Below are 23,836 nucleotides of genomic sequence, written 5' to 3'. Positions count from 1 at the left end.
ACAATGTTACTGGAGTGATTTTTCTAGAAATCGTGGACCTGGCTGCATCGCTCTTCTAGTTACAATCCTCTCATGCATGGACTCATTCTACGTTCTCCCACTGGGCAGCAGCCACGTGGGTCAGGCCTGACCATGTCTCTCTTAGGGGCAGCCCCTGGCTGGCCTAAGGCAAGCGGTCCCTGGGTCCTAAGTCCTTTGTCACAGTGAGTGGTTCAAGGAAGCAGGAATCCAGGCCTAAGCCAGTGAGCACACAGCATCCTTCCTATCCATTCTGGGGATTGGCCCCAGAATATGCACGTGACCTAAGCTGGACCCACAAGAACCAGGGAAGAGATGTAGATGTGAAGGCTGGAACTGCTGAAGCCATGTTAGCGCCATGAGGGAGGCAGCCTGAGGGCGAACCTCACACAGGAGAGCAGAGCTGAGAGGAGAGCAGAGAAACGAGCCAGGGCCCCGATCAAATGCTATCTACAGCCCACCCTACCCTTGGCCCTTTCAGTTAGACATGTTCATTAATTCGCTTTCCTAGCTGAGCTGGCCTGAGGTGAGCTTACTGTTATCAGCTACCAGAAGTACATCTATTCACCATCATCCCAACGTAAGGTACAAACTCCTCAGAATGGTGTACAACAGGAGTTGGCAAACTACAACTCACAGACCAAATAAGGCTCACAGGCCAAATAAGGTTCACCACCTGATTTTGTCAATAAAGTTTTACTGGAACCATCATTCATGGGTTGTCTCCGGCTGCTGGGCCACTATCATGGAGGAGAACAGCAGTTGCAACAGACACCATATGGCCTGCAAAGCCTACAAATTTACCACCTGGTTCTTTACAGAAAACGTTTACTACCCCCTGACACACAGGGCATCCAGATTTGGGCTTCTGCCTTCCCTTGCAGACTGACCATCTACCACCCTCGGCCTCCCACCCTCTGTAACACCTGTCATCTCCCTGGTTTGGTTGTGCTGGACCCTCATGTGGCCTGGTTAACTCCTTACACCCTGCTCCCCTCAGCGCAGGTGTCACCTCTTCTTTGTGGGTCCCCCGTCAGGATTAGGAGCCCCGTGTGCAAACAGAACCCACTTCCCTGCCCCTGTTCTCCACCACGCTGAGTAGAACCATGTGCCTGTCTCCCCCTTGGACTATAAGCCCTGAGCGGCTGGGTTACAGTTTCTTTATCTCTGTATCCCCCTGCTTTGCACAATGCCTGACACACAGCTGGTGGCCCAATGTTTACTGACCTCAACCGCAGCAGATTCCATCTTCAAGGAATGGGATCAGGCTGGGTGGCATCCACATCACAAAAAGGGAGGCGGGAGACAGAGGAGCGCCAAGGTCCCTCACTATGGCCTCAGCGACAAGTGTCAGTCAGGGTGACTGATCACAGACAACAGAAGTCAGCTATGACTATTTTATGGGGAAAAGGGATTTGATGAGAAAATGATGGGACGCTTCCCAAATCGACAGACAGGCTGGAGAACCGGGCTGGGATAAAGGACCAGTGGAGACTGGGCAGCAGGGAAATGTGCCGAGGACATGTGCTTAGGACTCCCGCCATCTCCACGCGACTCCCGACTCTGAAAAACCCCGACTGCCCTTGCCTCACTGTGGCCCTCAGGCCAGATGCTAAGCCACGCGGCCACGCGGAGGCTGTATGCTGGTGCCCCAGCACCCAGAGGCGGGAAGGAAGAATGTCTGGTCTACTTGAGTCTCCCTGCTGGGAGGCAGAGCTCTGCCCTACACACTGGGGTTCCCCTAAACAGGAAGGTGGGTAGGATGCGGAGCACCCCAAAATATAGAAAGTGCCCATGAAACACACCCACCCACCAAACTGTAGAACGAGGTAGCCATAGATTCATGAGCCCTCACACCATAACTGGCCCCACAGAGCGGACTCAGAGGTTCCCAGGTTGGTGGCAGTGGGGGGGCGAGGCCTCTGTGTGTGTCTACACAGCCCCACAGCCAAGTGTGGACAAAGGAAGTGTTTCTTCATCTCTCACCACAGAGAGCAAGTGTCAAGCAGAACTTCAAGCATCTGCTATTGCAAAACGTCTACAGTAGTGGCAGCAAAAGGTCACTTCCAGAAGCATCCCTCTCCTCCGGCCCCGTAAAAGACACTAGGTGTCAGCTACGTTCTGGATAACTTGATTGCCATTATCTACAGTTGGCTCACTCATTCATTCTGTCAACTGTCCCAAGACCCAGACGTGCTGGGTACTGGGGTACAGAGATGAAGGTGTCACCATCCCAGACTTGCAGAAGTTCACTTGGCTGGAGGAGAGGACAAAAAAAGTGAGTTTCGCTTTGGGGACGGCGATTGTAGGGGAGGGTTCGAGGTTACTGAGGTGAATGAGTGAATCTGCTGGGCACCATTCCATTTCCACACACACGCGCGCGCGCGCGCGCACACACACACACACACACACACAACAGGAGCCACCCACCTCCTTAGTTAGCCACCAGCCCTAGGGCCATGGTCCAGAGGACAAAAGCTGCATGTCCAAATCTGAACCCTTAGGAAGGGCTGCTGGCTACTGGGCTGGCTAAAAATTTCAAGCCTTGGGCAGTCTGCTTCCCTGAGTGGGTAGGAGGCTGAGTCTGTCACCCCGCTGGCTGTGTTCTAGGGCAGATCCTAGCTCTTGGCAACCGTTGGTCCTCAGGAAACTGGGTGATAAAGTTTATCTTAGGTGCCCCTGCCCTACACTCCACAAATCATAACACCAACACCTGCCATTTGCATCACACTTTCTGGTTTTACAAAATACTTTTACATACATTCGCTTATTCATTCCCTGAACACCTGTTACATGAGGCACTCTGCTCAGAGGTAGGAATCTAAAGAGTAATAAAGCCCAGCCCCTACCCTTTTGGGTGCCACTTCCTCTGCATAGCCCTCCTTGATCTCTCCAGCTGGGTTTGATGCTGCCCCCCCACCCCGGCCAATAGGCCCACAAGACCTCAAGCTTCCTCATATATAGCACAGGACCCTGAATCATTGCTGTCTGTCTTTGATTTAAATTCAATGGCTGAGATGAAAAAGGGACTCATCGACCTCACACACCACTGCATCCCCGGGGCCTGGCACATAGAGCAGAATGAATATCTTATAAGTACCAGTGGGAACACCTGGGCGAACAGGGGGCCATCGAGAACCAAAACCAAGGGGACAGAACAGGTAAGACTCTTAAGAGTAAGAGTCTGGCATTGTCGTTCCCCCCTCAGCATCTAGATTCTCAGAGAGATTGGGTGACTTGCCCAAACCATTCTGGCTAATAAATGCAGCTGGGCCTCTAACTCCACTCTCTTCATACCAATTTCCAATTCCGACTCCACAGCCTGGCCAACTTTGGGCTCTCCTGCTCCCCAGGGACCTCAGAATTCCATCTGCCTTCTTCCTGTGATCAACTTACTGCTGGGGACCTAATGCAATCTGTACCCTCCCCCTGGGGTATTTTTATAAGACGCCCTTGAAGATAGAAGCCTTTGATTAAAACAGAGAAATGGGTTCCTAATAATGGAACATCGGGTAGTCATTTATTCATTAAACAAGTATTTCCTGAGCACCTATGGTATATTCTCTGTTAGAAGCAGAGAAGCTGGAATGAACACAGGCATTGTCACTGCCCTTGAAGGTCTAATCATGAAATGTTACAAAAAGGGGGTGTCCCTTTGGTGAATGGGTGGGTGGATGGATGGATGGATGGATGGATGGATGGATGGATGGATGAATTGCAGGTAATGTCAACATATAACCTCAGCAGATTCAGGACACATGGCCTGTTGGGGGACGGGGCGGGGGGGCAGGCCACACAATTCGTCACCCCCAGGTCACTCTATTAGCTAATGGGGGATCCCCTTCCTTGACTTATTCTCCTTCCAACATCCACAGTGCATGAGAAATAGATAGAATGCGTCTCCTTTTCCGGCCATTGCCGGCTTCCTAATTAAAGTCAAAGATTTGTGTTTACTGAGGGTTTACAAACACAGACCCAAAAAAGGTGTTTAAGAGAAAGCAGATGAAATGTGGGAAAGGACTAGCTAATAAAAACGGAGAAACGCTGGGAGTTTTCAACCATGACTGTGATTAAACAAACTTGCAGGAAAGATGCTTTGAGAGCCAAGGCATGTGAATGTGTGCAGTGCCTGAGTTTCCAGGGTAAAATGTAAACCGTAACTTCCTGCAGAATTAATTGGTCCCCAGTGAGAGATCCACGCTAAGTTCTTCTGGACCGTGGTTTTCCCTCCCTGCTCCTGCCACTAGGCTGTCACATGGCTCATCAAGACTGCATTTCAAAGTCCCATGGACTTGAGGGTCAGTTGGGGACAGACTTCGGAGGAAGAACCTGCCCTTGGATGACAAGAGGCACCTAATGAAGTGTCCAAAGCTGAGGCTGCTCTCTTCTAGAACATTCACTGTAACAGGACAAAGTCCCTTCCAGGACAATTTCCTGTAACCCACATTCTTCCTTAGTCCAGGCAGGAACCTGGGGTTAGAAGTAGCTCGTTTTTGAAATATGGGAGAGAGTCTGGCCTGAATTTGAACATGAGTGGTAAAGATGGCAAGGAGCCCCAAGGACCCCCCAGGGTCCCCCAGATGACTTCCCAGAGATCAAAAGGGGAAAATGAGGGGTGACGCCCAGGGCCAGCCTTAATGAAACCCTAATGAGTGAGTTTCCACAATTAAAGACAACAATGGGAGGGCAAGCAGTGAGGCCCAGAAAACAGTCAATGTCTTTGATTAAACACTGATGAAATTCCCCATCGCTGCTTTAATCTGGTTCCCCCGGGGGAGTTTCATTGGCTTTGCAATGTTTTCAAAGAAAACGATCTTGAATATACATTATTCCCCAAGCCACTCAACACAGAGATTGGCCTTCCTGCCTCCTCCCCTCTTCGAAGCAGGCAGCCGCTTCCCAGATGAGTTTTGAACATCAGCCAGTGGCAACCTGGGCTCCTTTCTGTACAAGACACTCCTTGTCACCAGTTTGGCACTCTGCAGGTCTCACTCCTTTATCACGGTCTTGGTTTACCAACGGCTTTCTGCACTTGAGGCTGAAGCCAATCTCCTTGGGCTGGGACCAATCTCACAATGCCGAGGCCCTGGTCAACATCAAAGCCCTCTCTGGAAACTGATCTGGTTTTAATATCTGAGTCTATCCTGAGGCAACTCCAAGCCAACCTGGATCCTGAGCCATTCTGAGTATAAATGATGAGGAACAAAGCACACTGATGGACTGCTCCAAGCTGAGCCGATACAGCCGTTCACACTTCCTAGTTCTTTGAATGCTGGCCTGCCTGTCTGGTTTTTGTACATGCTGTTCCCCTTTGTCTGAAATGCTGTTCCCAGCGTTGGCCTTCAAAATTCAGTGGAAACCGTCACCTTCTCTACAAAGCCTTCCCCAGCACCTCCTGGACAGAGTTCAGTTCAACACATTGTGAGTGTGCGAGCCTGGCCCAGTCCTGTACTCAGCTAGATATGCAGAGAGAAGAAAATTCTGTATCTGGCTGGAGACCCTCCAGGCTAGAGTCTCCAAATAACCTCTTGCTTGCAATTCTATTTTTAAAATTTTACTGTGCAAGATTTTAGATGTACAAACAGTATACAAAGAATCACAAAGCCACCTCTCCTACCAATAGCGCAGCCTAAGGAATATAGCAAATACAAAGTCCCCTGGGTATCCTGCCCCAATCCAATTGTTCTCTGTAATCCCCCAAGGCTAAGAACGATACAGAATTTGGTATTTATCACTGCCGTGCATTTCTTTATACCTTTATTACATACGATTGGACCCCCACCAACAAGGCATATCATTGCTTTGCAAGTTTTAAATTTTTCATAACTTGAACACTTTGCACATTAATACAATGATTTGCTTTTATGTCCATCTCCTCCCAGGACTCTCCCTAAGCAGTGCTTGCATCCTGCAGATGTCACCACTAGGACACCTAACCCAAACCCTGGCCCACAGTTCATGCTTAATGCATGCTTATAGAAAATGAGGGGGGTGGAGAAAACACGGAAGGCAGGGTTTTCACCCACTGGACCCAAAAAGGGAGCGGGGAGAGGGATGCAGAAGGCTTCCCCAGGGGCGCGTACCTGCAGCTCAGTCCTCCAAAGGCCTCCTACAGTCCTTAGAGTCGGGAGGTGCATAGGGCCCAAGGGAGACACTGCCCAGAGCTGGCTGAAGGGAAGGGCAGCATTTACTGTGACAAACAGCACTCCCAGTGTGTACCCAGCACACAGGAGGGGCTCTGGATGCGTGTGGTGAATGACCATTTCTACAGATAAGAAAAAGGAGAGGCTGAACAAGGAAAAGTGGTTGGTCCAGAGGACACCCAACTTGGAGACCATCTAATAGAGAGCAAGAGTCCTCACTCATGGGGGGTGGGGGGGCAGGAGGACTCGACAATGTCTTCTTTCCTTCAGCTCCAGTTCCCACGGCAGAAGCTGCACTCTCGCGCTCAGCTCACTGAATAACAGCCCCAGGTGGCTTCCAGGATCTTGGGAGGAACCCCAGTGAGTGTCATACAAATGAGACAGGTGGGTAAGGTAGGGAAAAGGGGGAGGGATGAGAGTGTATGTGGTCACCAAGAGAACAGACTAATTGGGAGAGCACAGAATAAAGGAGGGCTAAGGCCTCAGTAAATGCTTTTTTCATGAACTGGGCTGTTGTCTTTGACTTCTGAATTCTCTGCCAGCCTGCAGAGCATCTGCCCACCAGGTGGAGGTTAGGAATTGCTGAGGCTAAGAAAATAAGTCCCACCTCTGGCCCTGACCCGCTGTGCAGCCTTGGGCAAGTCACTCAACCTCTCTGGGCTTCAATTTTCTGAAAGAATTATCCACTCCTTCTACAAACACTCTTGGAGCAAAGCCGACTGTGAACCTGACCTATGGACCTAAAACAGGAAAAGACCCAGTACCTGGGCTGGGGGATGTTTAGTGGAACGAGGCCACGGTGTAAACACAAAGCGCTCTATGAATATAACGTGTTCTTAGGCTTTATTTTCTATCATATTTGCCATGTAAGCCCCTTTCTGATTTTTTCTCTTCCTTTTTTATTTTTTTAATATTCAAGACGTAGTGTTTGGTCAAGGCTAAGTAGAACAGAGAGCCAGGAAGTTCATCTTTAATTCATCACCAACAATACTCAGCTCAGCTCAAACTTGCCAAAATGCTTTCTTCCAGCACATCTATTCATAGCCGTCTGTTCCTAGAGTTAGTTCTCAATTATTCACTCGAACCGAGGCTTGTCCCATGTTCTGAGCATGAGTGGGGGAGGGAGGGAAGGGCACAGAAGGAAGGGGGCACAGGAGAACAGGGACAGATCTAGAAAAGATACCCCCCCCCCAGAGAGCAGCCACACCCCCCTGGGAGGGCACCAGGTGACAGGGCCCGCAGGGTATGGTCAGTGGAAGAGGGAGGTGGGAGGAGACAGACGTACCACGAGGGCCTCAGCCGCCCCCAGCTTCATCCTCTGATTGCCTAAGGAAGTGAAGTGACTTGACAGGCTCAGAGCAAATGGCAGAGCTGGGTACACACTGCAGGGGCGAGGCCCATGGGTCCCTGCAGCCCTTGCGAGCAGATGACACCCACGCCCTTGGCTAATTAAAACCCTGGAGCTGCCTTTTACCAGCCCTGCTTAACACCGGATGGGCCGGCTGCCATCAAGGATTTGCTACGCTGAACTACATCTCTCCAGGTGGTTTTGAGGCTTAAATGAGATGATGTAGGCCACGGGAAACCTCTGTCATAAGCAGCTTTCTCACTCTGTGTTCTGGTCCTTCATTTTCTTCCTCTGACCCTCGAAACGTCGAGGGGGCGGGCCATGCATGACTCAGCTGGGGCAGCCCAGGCCCCAGCAACCAGTCCCTGCGGCTTCATTTCTTCCTTCATTATCCAGAGCAGCGTGACTGCCTGATTTGCATATCACTTCCTCTAGAAGGTCAGACGGCCCAGATGCTGGACAGGAGAACAGAGCTGGCGGCAATGGTGGGGGGGAAAAGGGATGTTCTGGACACTCAATAAACGCCCACTGGAGATGCTAAAAATGGGTTCCTCTTTCGTATCTAATCATAGAAACACGTGTACACACACATCCATTACGAATCTTGGCGTCTGAAATATTTGAAAGTACTGCAATTTCCATTTTCCACCCAGAGCAGAAAATGAATTCATACCCTTATGCATCAAATGTACATTGGCACCTGCAGAGCATGTACCTTTCGGGGGTTTGTGCCTTCCTTAAAAAACGGCTTGGAGAGTTTTGAATCAGAACCTCTCCAAAAGGCAGGCAAAGCTGCATGACAGACACAGAACTCGAGAGAAAATGGCATTTTAAATACCACAGAGACTGTCTGGAAACTGGCAATCTCGTATACGGTTACAGGTTTCTAAGACGGCAGATGCATCCATTTCTCTCTGTCCCCTGTGTCCTGCCACAGAGCACAGGTCACGTGGTCCTCCGTAGAGGTCAAGCCGAGGAGGACTTGTGGGGGGGGACCGATAGCTGTGGACACAAGGTTACCTATCTTCCATTGGGAGCACACAGGGCAGCAGCTCCCCCACTGAACCTGAAGTTCACTTCTGCTTTGACACTTGACCTCAACAATGTCACCCAAACAGAAAAAACCTTTTGCTCGGTCAATCGGTAGCTGTCCTTCATCTTACCTTTCCCTGAAAATAATGTCCATATAACTTGAAGAGTGTTACTGGTATTTGTCTCTCTAGATGATCTTCACTCCATCAGCTGTTAACCTGGAGAGAGTGTTGTGTTTCTAGAAGTCACATGACCTCATGTTTCTAGAAGTCAGAGAGCTGACCTCAGGCTACCTCATTTATCAAATAGTGACAATAATATCTTCCCATAGGCCTAGGAGGGTCTGGTCAACCCATAGCAGCTTTTATATTCAAGAGTTCCTAGCTCGGGCTTCCGGTTGGCTCACTTGGTTAGAGTGCAGTGCTCATAACACCAAGGTTGCCGGTTCGATTCCCACATGGACCAGTGAGCTGCAGTCTTCACGACTACAGCGAAAACAACAGCTTGACTGGGAGCTGAACTGCGCCCTCCACAACTAGATTGAAAACGACGACTTGACTTTGAACTGATGGGTCCTCGAAAAACACACTGTTCCCCAATATTCCCCCCCAAAATTAACAACAACAAAAAGAATCGCTAGCTGTCTTTCTTACCGTGTTTCCCCGAAAATAAGACCTAGCCGGACAATCAGCTCTAATGCGTCTTTTGGAGGGAAAATGAATATAAGGCCCGGTCTTATTTTACTATAAGTCTTATTTTACTTATATAAGTCTTATTTTACTTATAGTAAAATAAGACCGGGCATAATATAATATAATATAATATAATATAATATAATATAATATAATATAATATAATATAATATAATATAATACTGGGTCTTATGTTCATTTTCGCTCCAAAAGATGCATTACAGCTGGTTGTCAGGCTAGGTCTTATTTTCGGGGAAACAAGGTAGTTCTCCTATACTCCTATTTATCAGGCCTGTTAGCATTTTAATCTCAGAAATACCAGGACCTAAGTTTTAGTAATTGGTCTGTTTTGTTGTATACCATTTACGAAATGATCTAAACTTTGGTTTCTTTCTTTCCCTGGAAACAGGAGAGTTCTAGGTTTCTTTGAAGAGAAGATAGATGAGGAGAGAAGAGGGGAAGGGAGTGAAAGTACCAGGGCCACATTATAGAAAACGTGTAAAAGAGAGAAAGGAAAAGCAAATCATCCACATTTCTGTCCCCAGACCACAATCTCTGACACCATTGTGCTGTGTATTTCCTTCCATGCTTTTTTCCTGCAAAGGACTGCTTTCTCAGTTTCCTCCGAGCCTCTTTGGCCCTCATTTTGAGTGGCAACAGCATAACTGCTTCCAGTACTCGGTGATTGTCAGACACTTAGGCTATTTCCAATTTCTTTTGTTATTATACAAAGAAGTGAGCTGAAGATCTATGAGCACTATTTTGTCCGTTGTTTTATTGTTTTCCTTGGGAAAGCGTCCCAGAGCGGGTTCGCTGGGGAGACGCTCACAAGTACCTTCATGACGCGTGACATAAATTGGCTCGTGACAAAAAAAATGCCCAGAAGGGTCTTTGTAGGACCCCGTTGGCTACCAGCGAGAAGGCACAGGTGACTTTATGGGGATGGGGACATGGGCACTCGTTGGATTTTGCTCTGGAGCAAACTCTGTGGAACATTCCAGACGCTGCACATCAGGGTTTTCCAGTTTCCCTTGCAGAGTGGGCACTCACATGCACGGGAGAGTCAGCTTCAAGCTGAACACAGATACTCCCAACCGCCTGCCCCAACAACTCTGTAACAGGATCAAGAACGAACGATCAGGTTTCCTTTTTTTTTGGTTTTAAGTGTCCAAGGTCTTGAGACAAAGATCAGCTTATCTGGAGAGACGGGTTTTCCAACCACATTCCGGGTCAAGATCATGGAGGAGGGTGGGGGTCGGGTGGGGGGGCTTCTAGGGAAACGGGGGTGGGGGGAACACTCCAAAGGTCAGAACTTGTGTATTCTTCATTTATTTCTGCGAGGTTAAAGTCAGAAATATGCAAATGTCGTCTTTCTACACTTCCCCTGCATTTCACCATCGAAACTTTGAGAAACACTGCTTAGGAAAGAGACAGTTCCACTTGGGTTGGGGCCTCAGGGAGGTGGGCCATCTCCAAAGGCTGGGGTCCCCCGTGGGCCCAGGAGGCCCTTTCGGATCGACTCCAGCAGCAAGGGACATTCAGCCACAGGTGCGACATGTGCAAGATCAAGGACAGGTAGAAGGTCCTAAATAAATCCAAGAGCTGTTGTGACCAAAGAGACTACTTTCATTAAAAAAAAAACAAAACCAAGTTAGGACTCACCAGGCCAAGGGAGGTTGCATCCTTCCTGTTCACTGGGTCCCTACACTGGACAGTTGGACCTCCCCCACCCCCCCAAAAAAAAATCCTCTCCAAAGTTAATCACACTCAAGCAGGGGAGACCCCTGGAATAATTACACGTTATATATGTCACCCCCCGCTGGGTCAGGACAACCGTACACTCTAAACACACCCTCTGTGTATTATACAATAGAATTATAGCACACGCTCATTTCATTTAGCTGTTTCAACTCTACTCAGAGGGCCAAACGCTTTTTGTTTTAATTTTAGAAACTTTAAATTAATGGACAAGTGCATTTTGCCTGTTGCATGTATTTGAATTTGTTTTATTTGGAGGGTTACTATACCTTGTGCTTTATTGTATATTGTACACCACTGTGAATGCCACACACGTACACACATGGGTCCCTGCACAGCACCACATACACAAAACCATGTGTATGCAAACCCTCCTGCAGGGGCGAATCAGGAGAGTGTCCTGATCATTTCCACGACGTGTGTTTTCCTGCTGTGCCGATGTCCAGATTTGGTGACTCAGATGTAAGTGCCATGTAAGGTTTCTTTTCCTTTGGTGCTTTTGGGTCTTGAAGGATGTGACCATCTGTTAGGTACTAGTGGAAAATCAGTCTCGGACCAGAACAGGAAACCAGGCCTGCCAGGCTGGTGAGTGCGGGGTGGACCCCATGGCTTTATACCCCGCCTCCCAGCACAGGCTGTCTGGTCACAGAAGCCACCCTCCTCACTGGGCCACGCGCTGGTTATGCGACCCTTAGCAGGCTTTCACCTCCCTGGCCTGGTCCCTCACTTTCAATGAGTGGCCTAGGCTGTCTGCACAGGTTCCCACCTTGGATGAAAATCAGCTTCCCAAGTGGGGTTCTCAGAAGAGGTGACACTGTGCTGAGTGAGATGCTGACGTCCTCAGCACTTTGGGCGGGTGGTCCCCTGGCTGTCACCTCTACCGAGAAGATGATTCCTCTTTTACTACCCAGCCTCTAACCACGCCTTACACATTCTGTTTCCTGTGTGGGCCGTGGGTGAAAAAGGCCAGGAAGGACGGGACTAGGTGACGTTCAGCGTCCTTTCCATCTTACACGCATCAGCCCAGAGTGAGAAGCAGATCGTCCATGGGCAAAAGATGACGGCACGTGGCAGTTTCTCTAACTGGGCTCCTCTCACGGGAGCCACTGCATCAAAATCACTTCATGTCAACTATAATTTAATATATATGTAGTCACAGGATGTGGAGTACAGCACAGGGAATAGAGTCAATGGCATTGTAACAGCCATATACGCTGTCAGAGGGGTAGTAGACTGGGGAAAAGGGGTAGATTTGTGAGGGGTGAAATGTCTAACTAGCACATTGTTTTGTACACCTGAAACTATTTTTAAAAAAAAGGGAAAAAAAAAATCACTTCAGAGCGCCTGCTAAAAATGTTGATTTTGACCCTCCCATCCAGAAAGCTTACACACACCCAAGTCACGGCCAGATGAAAGAAATACCCCGGGAGAGGTAACACATGCATAGAATATTCTGGCAAGTTCAGACATTGCAAACGGACAGGAGGAAGACTGACTGCAGGAGGTATTCATCCTGTATCTACCTTCTTCTCTCCAGTCTACAAGGACCAGGGTGCAAACACTGGGATTTTCCTTTGAAATTCAATCTCCCCTCCCCCAAAGCATGAACCCACAGCACCCTTCTTTCCTCCAAATCTTTCCCTTGGGGAGGGTGCAGGCAGAGTCACGTACAGGATGGCACCCATCCCAACACCAACCGCATCAAGAGGTACATTCATAGCGTGAGTCAGTTTCACACTGAAGTCACCAAACGCCTCACCACTCAAAGTAGCCCTCGGCATCTACTTGCAAGAGTCATTTATAAATTCTGAACTTCCTAGGCTGACACGTTCACCGGCGGGGGTTGGCAAAGATGGCTGCCGAGATGCCCACCCTGAAAACCACCGGCCGCCCTCTCCTCGTAGCTTCCAGCCACAGCAGCGCATGCGCTGGGCTAGACAATTCTCGTTGGCAATTTTTTGAGTTAGGTTCGAGGTTCCTGCGAAAGAGGGGGTACAACAGCAGGTGGGCACAGAAGCTGGCGTGGTGCGTGTGAATGCCAAGTCTGTGTTTTTTTTCCTTGGCCTCTACGTCCTGCCGTTGCCTCACCTGTAAGATGGGAATGACGGTACCTGCCTCACAGAGGTTTTGTGAAGGTGAGAAATAACACACACAAAGTACACATTGAACATGATCATCTCAATGAGGGAAAGTCGTGATCATTACAGGGGAGACCAACAAAAACACCCCAAATCACAAATACCCACAATATGATGTTTGTGGGAGGTGTATAGTGAGGGACGCTTTGTTTGGGCCTCAATGCCTCCACAAAGGGTCAGGAACACGGCCTCACTCACAACTCCTGCTCCCCCTTCGATCACCAGCTGTTCTCGCCCATGACTCTCCCTACTGTGCATCTCCAAACCTAGTCCCAAAGCGTTTGCAATTCCTGGGTGACAGAAAAGGACCTAGAGCGCCCGGGCTCGGGTTAGTCCAAGGACACAAATCCCAAATCCTTCCCACTCTAAGCCGCTCGAGCCCTTAGGGACTTGTGTGGGGTGGCGTGGGACACAGTTCTTACTCCCCACATGGACCCATGACAGGGCCTAGCACATAGTAGGTCCTCCCTCACTTAACTACTGTTGTTGACTAGCAGGATGGACCGGATCCCTCCACAATGAACTGAACACTCGATAGATGTGAAGGCGTGTTTAGAAATGACTGCAAAATACCACTTGGCTTTCGCTCGCAAGCCTGTTTGATCTGTACGCACCCTGGCTGGTCTCTGGCGCCTGTGGAGCTCAGAGCAGTACACAAAACCAGAGTTCAAGGGAGCAGAGCAGACATTTTAGGATGTTATTGCCCGAGTTTCACTTCCACGTTGTCTTCTGAATTGTACTTCAACTCTGGTTTTGAGCAAAGCCGGGGCCGGTGCACAGACAGGCAGCAAGGGCCTCCCATAGGCTCCTCTCCGAGCCCCAGCCCCTGAGGCCATGTGGACAGGCCACTCGAATTACTGAGTACCTATTAGATAACAGGCCCTAAGCCAGGTACATTCAGACATTTTCTGACTTAAGAGCCACAACAAGCTACAAAACAGGCACTGTGATGCCAGGAGAGGATGCACAATTTGCAAAAGGCTCCACGGAGATGTACCTGGCCCCAAAGGTCACAGTTCTTCACCCTGCCACCATCCCCTAGCAAAGGAGAACCCTAGAGGGGCCAACTCCAGCCTTCAGATTTGCATAAAGCCTGGGCAGCAGTTTGAAATTATCTTAATGACATACCTACTCTCCCATCCAATTCATACCCCATATCTCTGCCAGAGGGAGAGCCCTGGCCCAGAATTAGCACAGGACAATCGCTTCTCACCCACTATGTCCCTGGGGAAGGGGTGTTTCTGCAAGAGGCTGCGCTGGGAGCTTTTATGCTCATTATCTCATCTAGTCCTCCAAAACCTCCGGAGAGGCAGGTGTGATTAGCCCAGCTTTATCCCTGACAGTTCTGGGCCAGCGAGGTGTCGTGATTTGCCCAAGGCCACACAGCTTTGAAGTGGCAGTGACAGGGTCCCTCAGCTCCTCAGTGTGACAGCATTTGCTGAGTGATTGTTGGGTTTAAATTCCAAAGAGCTCCAAGTGGCCTGAGACTCTCTACAGACTCTATGAAGCACATGAGTCAAGGATGGAGCGTTCCGACCTCTTGCTGCCCACGCCTCTTCCCCTCCTTAACTCTTCTGCATGACTACACCTCACTGTCATTTCTCCCTACTTCTCCGAGGTGCCAGTGGGGAGAAGAGGCCATTAGTCCCTGACACGGTATGTAATTCAAAGCCGTCGGTTATCCTATGTTGGGCCTTCTTTTTCACTGTGGATGGAAGGGCTTAGTCTCCTGCCAAAGGAAGGTAGGGGCAGAGGTACCTTTTGCACTGGGGAAGGACGTCCAGCCCCAACAGCCCCTTGGCCCTCAGAGCCTGGCACTTAGGATGGCCCCATAGGGTTTATAGGCAGACACTGTGGAGCCGTCTGAAAGGCCCAGATTAAAAGCTGGAAGGCCTGGGTTCTGGGCCTGAGTTTGCCCCTTGGACAAGATGCTCCCATCTCTGGGTCCCCCAGTTCCCTCGTCTGGTAAGAGTACTGGAAACCTAAAACCTGAAACTCTGGGCATGAGATTCCCACTCACTCTTTCCAGACCACAGTCACGTGTGACGGCCTGTGAGACTCATATTGCTTCTCTTTCTTCGCTCCCTGCTCCATCCCCACCTCAACTGCTCAGAGCACCCTGCTGGGCTTCTTAAGCAGCTCTGGCAGGGTAAGGAGGCTGTCCTCTCTCTACAGGCCTCTGTGTTCTCACCGTAGCCTGTCTGCTCTGGGCCTCCATCTTTTAATCATACATGTTTCTGACATGGCTGTCTCCTCCACTAATGAAGCTGTCAGCTGCCTTGGGAACCTCTGGCAACATATTCCAATATGCCTCCTCAGTCAGTTCCGGTCCTGAATGACTGAGGGGATTGGGGACCTCTGAATTCTCCCTACTCAAAGTGTGGACAACAAACCACAGCATTGCATAGCAAACTGTTAGAAATACAGGCTCTCGGCCCACCCCAGGCCACTGACTCAGAGCCTGCAAGGGGATCCCTAAGAGATTTGGGGGCACACTCCAGTTTGGGAAGCAGTGTTCCAAAATCCCTCCCAGCTTCTGACACATCCCTCACTTGGACCATCAAGAAGCCCTCCTACTTGTGGGCCTTAGCAGGACTCAGGAAAACACAGACCATCCTTAACCAAAGGATATTCACCTTAGGAACCTTCTAGAAGCCTGCCACTGACTCTCACAAACAGGACCTGAGAGGTGCAGCCGGCAGGGTGATTCCTGGCACGTGTTACCCACTGGCCCTCTGAGCATTAAGGAAGCCCAGGCAGCTTTCAAAAACGTTGGTTTGCAACCCACATTAGTTTCCACCCTTGGTTCTGTGGATTTGGCTACCCTCATCCTTCCACCCACCAGCCCCCACACATGAGTGGCTGTACAGCTGCCAACCTCTGACAGCAGAGACAAACAGACTGGTGGCCCACCTGCCTCTCATGGACCCTGCGTCCATGCTCAGAATTGCCCCTCCCTCAATCTCTACTCTTGACATTTATTCAACGTGGAAAGAGAAGGAATCTTTCCAAAACGCGCTTTCAGCTTTTTAATAAACCCTGCAATTCCTCTAATGGTTTCAGATGATCTTAAATATTTATAAAAATCACTCGCAGCAACACTTCATTAAATAAATCTCCTCACCGACTTCGATTATTTATATATTTATGAACATGATGTCTCCTTCCCTTGGAGCAGATGGCAGCTAGTAAGTCTTTGAATCGGAGAGGGGAAAAAAAAATCAATGGGAGAGAACGTAAACTCAATGAGTCCCCAATTTACTCTTCTTGACCAGCTCTGGGACAATGGTCTTTCCATTCAGTGGAATTGCCCTACAACAGCCAGCCAACAAGGGGTTGGGGAAAACATGGAGGCCTGAACTTGAATCTAGGAAGACTCTTCCAGCCAAGGGCTCAATTCTTAGTGGGAAGTGGAGCTCTGTTAGTGGAGGGACAGGATGACGGGACTGGGGTAGGGTCAGAGAGAGCCTGGAGGGGGGAAGTAACTGATATTTGCTGAGCACCTACTATGTGCCAAGCACTGTGCTCTATACAACCTCTGGGTTGATCTCCACAACAACCCTTCCAGGTGGCAATTATTTATGCCTCATTTAAAAGATGAAGAAGGCCCAGAGAGAGTGAGCATCTTGTCCAAGGTCACAGAGCGAGTAAGCAGCAAAATCAGGATGTGACCCCAGCCAGTCTGGCCCCCAAACCCATACACATGCTGCCTCTAACAGTAGACAAGGCTGAGAGGAAAATATAATCGCCCTTAATCTCATGCATCCTTGGCTACACAATTATCTTTCCTTCAACCTGCGGAGGCCAATCACCCCTTTTCAGACCAGCAGGCTTAACTGCCCAAGTTCTACCAAGCGACAGGAACTTTCTGTATGAGAACCTGGGGGAGCCAAGTCTCAGCTGGAAGCTGGAAGCTGGAAGGAGGTGATGTGAACATTAGGAGAAGATATGAAATGAGTGTCATCAGCCCATGAAGAGGTGACTTTATGAGAGAGAGGAAAAAAGACCCATTGACCAGCAGAAATGGATGAAAAACAGGATCACAATGATTCCTGTTTCATCAGGCCTTTATCACATGTCCCCAGTTGGGAAGGAGAAAAAGAGAAAAGTCAGCCTTCCCCCTTCCCTACTCAATGACTTCTCTCGAGAAGCTCCAAGTTTACAAAGAGAAGTGGTTCTGGCCTTTGCGGTGCTTGTGCTCTAGTTGAGGAGACAGCGAATACTACTGTCGATGATGATAATGACAGTCATGATGACAATGGCCGTTCATCGGGGGCCTGTGCTAAGGGCTTCACTCACTCTCACAAGGAGCAAAACAACCCTACGACACATAGTCCCATTTTACAGGTGAGAATACTGAGGCTCCGAGCGTGAAGAAACTCGGTGACAAACAGCAGAAGAGGGAGGTGTGACTGAGGATCTTGTCCTCTTACTAGGAACCTTGTGAAACGGACGGTGGGGGAGGGGAGCAGTGTACAGATGAGGGAAAGAGGGTTATGAGAGGGTGGTGACCTCTCTAAGCCTTCCTGGCCAGCCTTAAAACCTAAAGTGTACTGATTTTAAATCTGACTTTCCACTGACACAACACTGCCTCGCTGGAAGATGGTTCATTAAAGATGGTTCACACCACTACGCTCACTGGAAGATGGTTCATTAAAGATGGCCAAGTCCCCGACTACCAAAGCCACGGGAATGTGGTCTCTTCAGTCAAGGAGACAGCGGTAATGCTGAGCATGAGGCCACCACCTCCTGACACTGGCGTCCCTTAGGAGCCCCTCTTGTCATGGTCCCTGGATCCTCAGGTAAGAGCTGGCAGAGACTGGCACTGCACAATGGAGAATCTAGAGACACTTGGGAGGAACCACCAGAGGACGATTCCAAGGTCACCTACAGGCCAGTGCGTTGACCTTGAGGTAGAGACAGAATGTACCTGCATAAGGAGCGATGGGGAAACCATTGCTCTTTTGTTCCTTCTGTCAAAAAACACGTACCGTGCATCTAGCATATGTCAGACAGCCTGCCAGGTGCCAGGGAAACACAGAGGCTGTTTGACGGGAGCAAAGTCTACAGGAAGGAGGCTAAATCTGCCACTTACGGGCTGAAGGTCTTGGGCCAAGTCCTGCATTCTCACTAAGTCTTGTCAAATGAGAATAAGATCTCATAGGTAACCATGGCCACTCCAGGTCTTAAAAATGAATGTCACGTGCCCAAACTACAACTGGCCACGACAGAGAGCTACCTGCTGTTGCCTCTTAAAATGACATAGCCCTCAGGCTCATCTTCTGCCCTCCAGATGTGAAAAAACCCAGCTAAGAATCCTAAGAGAGGTGCACAGAAGCCTTTGGGACCGGAGAAAGAAGGAGAAGGGACGGCTGTCAGAGAAAGCAAATTTACTTGAAAATGTCCCAAAGAGAAGGGCAGAAACACGTACTGGGCCTTTATCTGAAGGCCATTTCCAAGTGCCCCACTGAGTGAAGGCACCCTGCCCTCCTGCAGCACACACACTGGTCCCCCCCATTCTCAAAGTCTATGAAGGATCTAGAAAATGCAAATTACAACGTGCCTCCCCAGGAAGAAAACCCAGGCCCGTCAACCACTTCTGCATGCCCCACCAAGAGAGCAAACCCACCTCTCCCCAGCTTCCTCCACATTTACAGGAAGCCCCAGGCCTGGGAAATCAGCCCAGCTGTCAGCCCTGGCTGCCCGCCTAGGCCAGTCATCTGGCGGTGACAATCAAAACGATGCTTCCTTTTCATTTCCACCAAATGCCGTCTTCCAAGAATGGGAGAGGCTCAAGTCAGAGTGTAAGCGCCTTTTCACTAGGAGTCAATATTTTCACAAGATAATGCTCCTGGGGAGGGAGTGGATTACACAGCTCCCAGGTAGCAAAATGTGGCTCTCTGGGGATTGTGAGATGGAGGCGACAGAGCAAGGAAACCAAACCGTGGAACCACACCCAGTCACCTCTCAAAATTCACATCCACCTATTCATTTCACAAATATCTATGGAGGGCCTCCCATGTGCCCCAGGCACGCCTTCTAGATGGTGGGGACGCAGAAATTGAAGGTGACTGACAATGACACTTTCCATTACTGCGCCCCTCCAGCTCAGGAAATCCACACTCACTTTCTCTGGGCCCAACTCAAAGCAGCCCATTTTACAGACAGCTGTGGAAGGCTCAGAGGGAAAGCCACTTGCCCAAGGTCACACAGTCAGTTAGTGGCAGGACCAGGAATGAAAACGAAGGTGCAAAGTGCTTGTGACACTCCCCAGCGGCGCCTGCTTCCCGCTCAACCCCTCCCCCACCAGCTCCATCGCTTGCAGCTGGGTGGGGATCAAAGCCCGTCCCCAAGGGCTCTAGCAAGGGGAATCCTAGGTTCCTCTTTCCTCTCCCCCCCAACCGAGGACACAGGTTCGAGACCCAGTGTGTGGGTACACAGCCCCAAGAGAGCCCTGCAGGCTCCAGGGCATCCACTGTTAACGCTGAACTTCCATTTAAAAATAAAGATGATGAAAATAAAGGGCAAAGAGGAAGTGCTCCTCAAACGTAGGCGGGTGGTTACCCCAGGAGGAAGTCTCGAGACCAATGGAGATTTTGTTCACCCCCTCTAGTTCCTTATTATAAGTGACTGGCCTTCCAAGCCCCCAATGGAAGTTGGCTGGGGGGCTGCCGGGGGGTCAGACCCCGCGCCCTCACCTGGGCTGCAGGAGGGGCCTGAGGGGGGGCAGCCGCCCCAAGTCCTCCTCCTCCCGGCGCGGGGCGCCACCGCGCGCTCCCAGCGGCAGGGTGGCCCCGGCGGCGGCCCCGCGGCGTGCGCCTCTCGCGTCCTCCCGCCGCAGCCTCACCGAGGCACATCCCCCGGGTGCCCCGCGCCGGCCCTCACCCCGGCAGCGCCCCCTCTCCAAACGCAGCGGCGGCCGGCGCAGCCCGGCTCGCCCCCCCCGCCCCCGCATCCATCACGCGCGCGCCCCCACCCCGCGCCCTCGCGGGTGTCCCTCGGCGCCGAGGGCGCGCGCGGGCGGCCGGGGCGGCGGTGCCGGCGGATCCCGGGCACGTACCTGACGGCCAGGCGAGCAGCGAGGGGAGCGCGGCCGCGGGCGCTGCAGCGGGAGCCTCGGAGCCTCGGTGCCGCCGCCGCCGTTTCCGGGTTGGCGGGTCTCACGTCACCGCCACAGGTTTGCGAGCGGCCCCCGCCGCGGCGGCAGCAGCAGCAGCGGCTCCGGCGAGTGTCAGGCGAGAAATCACTATAAAAGGAAGAGACGCCGCGAGGAGGAAGAGGAAACGCTGTTTACCTTCGCGAAGCCGAGCCGCCGGCCCGCGCACAAAAGGGAGGACGCCCGCCGACGCGCCTCCCCCCGCGCCGGGTCCCCGCCGCATCGTGGGCCCCGCGTCAGCGCGCGCGGCGCCCCGGGACCGCCCCGCGCCGGCCCCCACCCCAAAACCGGCGGGGTGCAGGGCAGGGGGTGGCGCGGCACCGATCTGCCCGTGCGCTCCCGGGCCGGGGCGGAGTGGCCCGGGGCTGGGGTGACCTTGGGCAAGTCACAGCCGGTGGGCGAGCGGCAGCGTGGGCCGCTCTGGGGGCAGGGAGGGGGGCTCATCGCCCTCCTGGCGTGGAGTTCGAAACCCCGGCGCCGAGAGGCGCAGAGATGGCCCAAGGTCATAGCCTATCGGGCAGGGCGCCAACGTGAATCCGAGTCTCCCGACTTTCTGGCCAGCAGGTTCCTGTATCTGGTTGCGCGACCCCCTCACCTGTACGTTGGGAATGATGCTGGTCCCTGCCTGGCCCACCTCGCGGCGGGCTCAGTGAGAGCATGTGCATGCAAAATATTCATTCAGCCCTCAACAGACATTAACTGAGGGCCCACTAAGTGCCAGCTTGTTCTAGGCCCTGGGGATACAGCTGGGAACCCAAACAAAGTCCCTGCGGGGGGGTGAGGGGGGGAGGGTGTCGCAGGAGAAGGCAATAAAATACCTGATGGTCTGGTGGTGCTTAATGCCGTGAGGAAAGATAAAGGGGGGCAGAGGGGAATGTCTGTGCTAACCTAAGGGGCTCTCCATGGACTTTTAGTACAGAAATTCCCAGTCAACAAGCTCCTCACTATAATTCCAGCTTCCGGTATAAGGGGGGATCCCACCTTTCCCCTTCGCTATAAATGGCAAAGAATACACTTTCTCCATGGAACAGCACGTGCCTAGGAAACGGAGATTCTTCTCTCTGCCTTGTTCTCAGACCTCAAGCCCATCCTATCGTTTTCTTGAAAGTCAACCAAATTTCTCACGAATATAGACAATGTTCTTCAAAGCGTCTTTCCACTGACCTCCAACAGAGCATCAAAAGAGTTCCAGGAAAAGCTTTCACTGTCTCCCCACCCTCCATCTCCAGCTGTCTCGGACGCGTGGACAGGGTCCCTTTGGGTGGTTGCAATGTGCTCAAATAATATTGAGTTGCTCGCTTAACTGATTATAACCCATTCGTTTCTTTAGCAAAGACGTCCAAAGCCCTTTTCTTGTCCAGGCCCAGTGCTAGGAGCTGGGGGGCACCCAGATGATGTGATTCCAACAGTATTTCCAAGGTGCTCCTGGTCTTGAGGGGGACTTGGGGTGCTGTGTGACTGTATCTGCAGAAAAGCAGCACAGATGACGGCAAGTAGAGGGGACAGAGTGGGGAAGGGTGTGTACTCAACCTGGAAGGGAGGCAACCAAAGAGAGCAGGAGATGGAGGTCGGAAAACCCTGCCTCAAAGTTTTGAGAGGCAAAGTGGGAAAACAGAAGTACCTGGAAGCTTGTATGAGCGTCAAAGCTCTCATCCCTCAAAGAGGGCACCGCCTTGCTGGGGTAAAGGAGGTGGGAAACAGCTGGGTCTTCAACTACAAACAGGGAGAGAAGCAGGAAGAGGATTTGGAGTCAGACAGAGCTGAGCTCAGTTTAGGTTCTTTCTTGGTCGTTTACAAAGTGGGCATTAATAATTCCAAACATCGTTGAAGTACCTACCCAGTGCCAAACATTGTGCTCATCTAATTTAATTTTCACCATAGCCCCAGGAAGGAGGTTCATCATGCTCGGTGTTACATAAGACGGAGCTGGGAGAGAGGTGGAATTTGCCCCAGGTCATTCTAATTAGTGGTGGAGCTGGGAGAGGTGGAGTCCCAGATTGTCTGGCTCCAAAGCCCAGGATTTAGCAACTCGGAGCCTCAGTTTGCTCAGCTGGGAAATGGGACTGACAATAACTACTGCATTTGGTCGTGGGGGTTTAAATGAAATAGCACACATGTACAACCTCGGACGTTAGTAGGACCCAGGAGAGAGCTATCACCATTGTTGTTACTAACAGCACAATACCTGGTAAAGGCATAGGGGTAAGGAACTTTCTGGCATGGTTGAGAACTGCAAACATTTTGGCGTGAATGTAACACAGAGTGTGAATGTGTGGGGTTCAGAAGCAGGGAATAAAGGGAAGGTGAGGACAAGGTCTGGATGGCGCTTACCCTGCACTCCATGGAACTCAGAGATGCCTGCAGTGAGGAGTCCAACTCACATGTATGTGTCTCCACGCACTGGATGCAGTGAGGCTGAGAGGACGATTCTGGCCTCTGATTTTGGCTTATTCACTCAGGTCCTGATGGACTGGGCGAATTCAAGCAAATAGACACCTGGGAACAATGCCTGGGAACGCTGGAGAAGTCACCACTGCAGTGACCTGCTCTGTTTCCCTAACAATGGCAGGTAGCCTAGTGTCTGTCTGTTGGGCCCGCTGTAACAAAATACCATGGACTGGGTGGCTTAAACAACAGACTTTATGTCTTATGGCTCTAGAGGCCTGGAAATCCTAGATCAAGGTGCCGGCAGAGTTGGCGTCTGGTGAGGACCCGCTTCCTGGTTCACAGACAGCCTCCTTCGCTGTGTCCTCACATGCAGAGGAGGGGAGGGAGCTCTCTGGGGTTTCTTTGATTGATTTAGGCATTAATCCCATTTATGAAGTTCCTGCCTACGTGGCCTCCCAAAGACCCCACCTCCCAATCACATGGGGGATTAGGTTTCAACATGTGCATTTGGGTTGGGGGGACATACTCAGCCCATAACACCTAGCACCCTGTAAAGGGCACTGATTTTGGAGTCAGGAAGCCCTGCCTGCAATTTCTGGCTGTGCAACCCTGGGCAAGTCATTTAACTTCTGACTCCTTTGACTTCTTCATCTGTGAAATGGGAATAATGTTATCTTCTGTTGGAAAGACTGCATGAGATCATGAATTTTTAATGCTTTGTATTCTATAAAAAAGAGCAGGCACATTTTAGTTTCAAGCTTAGAATCCTCTTCTCTCACAGCACATACGGTTCACGCATCTTTCAAACAAAGTTCCTGGCTTTTCCCATCATATAGGCCAGAGCCCCTCAAAAATAGGCATTTCCCTGCTGTTTGCTTTTTTACAGGACACTGGGACTCGAATTTTGTCCTGCTGGTTAGTATTTTGCAATTAAGCAGATTCCATAGCGCATGCGGTTAAAGGCAAACTCAGTGACATTCTACTGAGTTTCAGGGTCCCCACACTTCCAGCCATCCAGAACCAACAGCCTCAGAGCCAGAGCCTACTGGAGGCTTCTGTCCTGGATGGCCAGAGAGCCACCTGGAGGGGGCTTGCAGGTGGCTCAGGCAGCCCCTTCAGGCTGGGGGATCCTACTTCGGGAGATGGAGAGAAAGCTGGCTCTC

At 50.9% G+C, this 23,836-nt stretch overlaps 1 protein-coding gene across 5 annotated transcripts in view; it reads right to left on the bottom strand.

The window, feature by feature from the left end:
- The window catches only part of CYRIB (CYFIP related Rac1 interactor B), a 130,871-nt gene extending 110,395 nt beyond the window's left edge, over positions 1 to 20,476 (bottom strand). For 2 of the 5 annotated variants that reach the window (XM_074316756.1, XM_074316759.1), the window contains exon 1: positions 20,190 to 20,448. The gene's annotated coding sequence lies outside the window, so the exon portion shown is untranslated. Of the gene's footprint in view, positions 1 to 20,189 lie in introns of all 5 variants that reach the window. The other 3 variants (XM_074316757.1, XM_074316758.2, XM_074316760.2) reach the window with 3 other exon arrangements.
- Between the last annotated feature and the right edge of the window lie 3,360 nt (positions 20,477 to 23,836).

Source organism: Rhinolophus sinicus, chromosome 6, assembly GCF_057876585.1.
Source record: "Rhinolophus sinicus isolate RSI-liver-muscle chromosome 6, RSI-T2T, whole genome shotgun sequence".
Classification (NCBI taxonomy): domain Eukaryota; kingdom Metazoa; phylum Chordata; class Mammalia; order Chiroptera; family Rhinolophidae; genus Rhinolophus; species Rhinolophus sinicus.
Note: the sequence above shows the minus strand (reverse complement) of the source record. Positions and strands in the feature narration are given on the sequence as shown.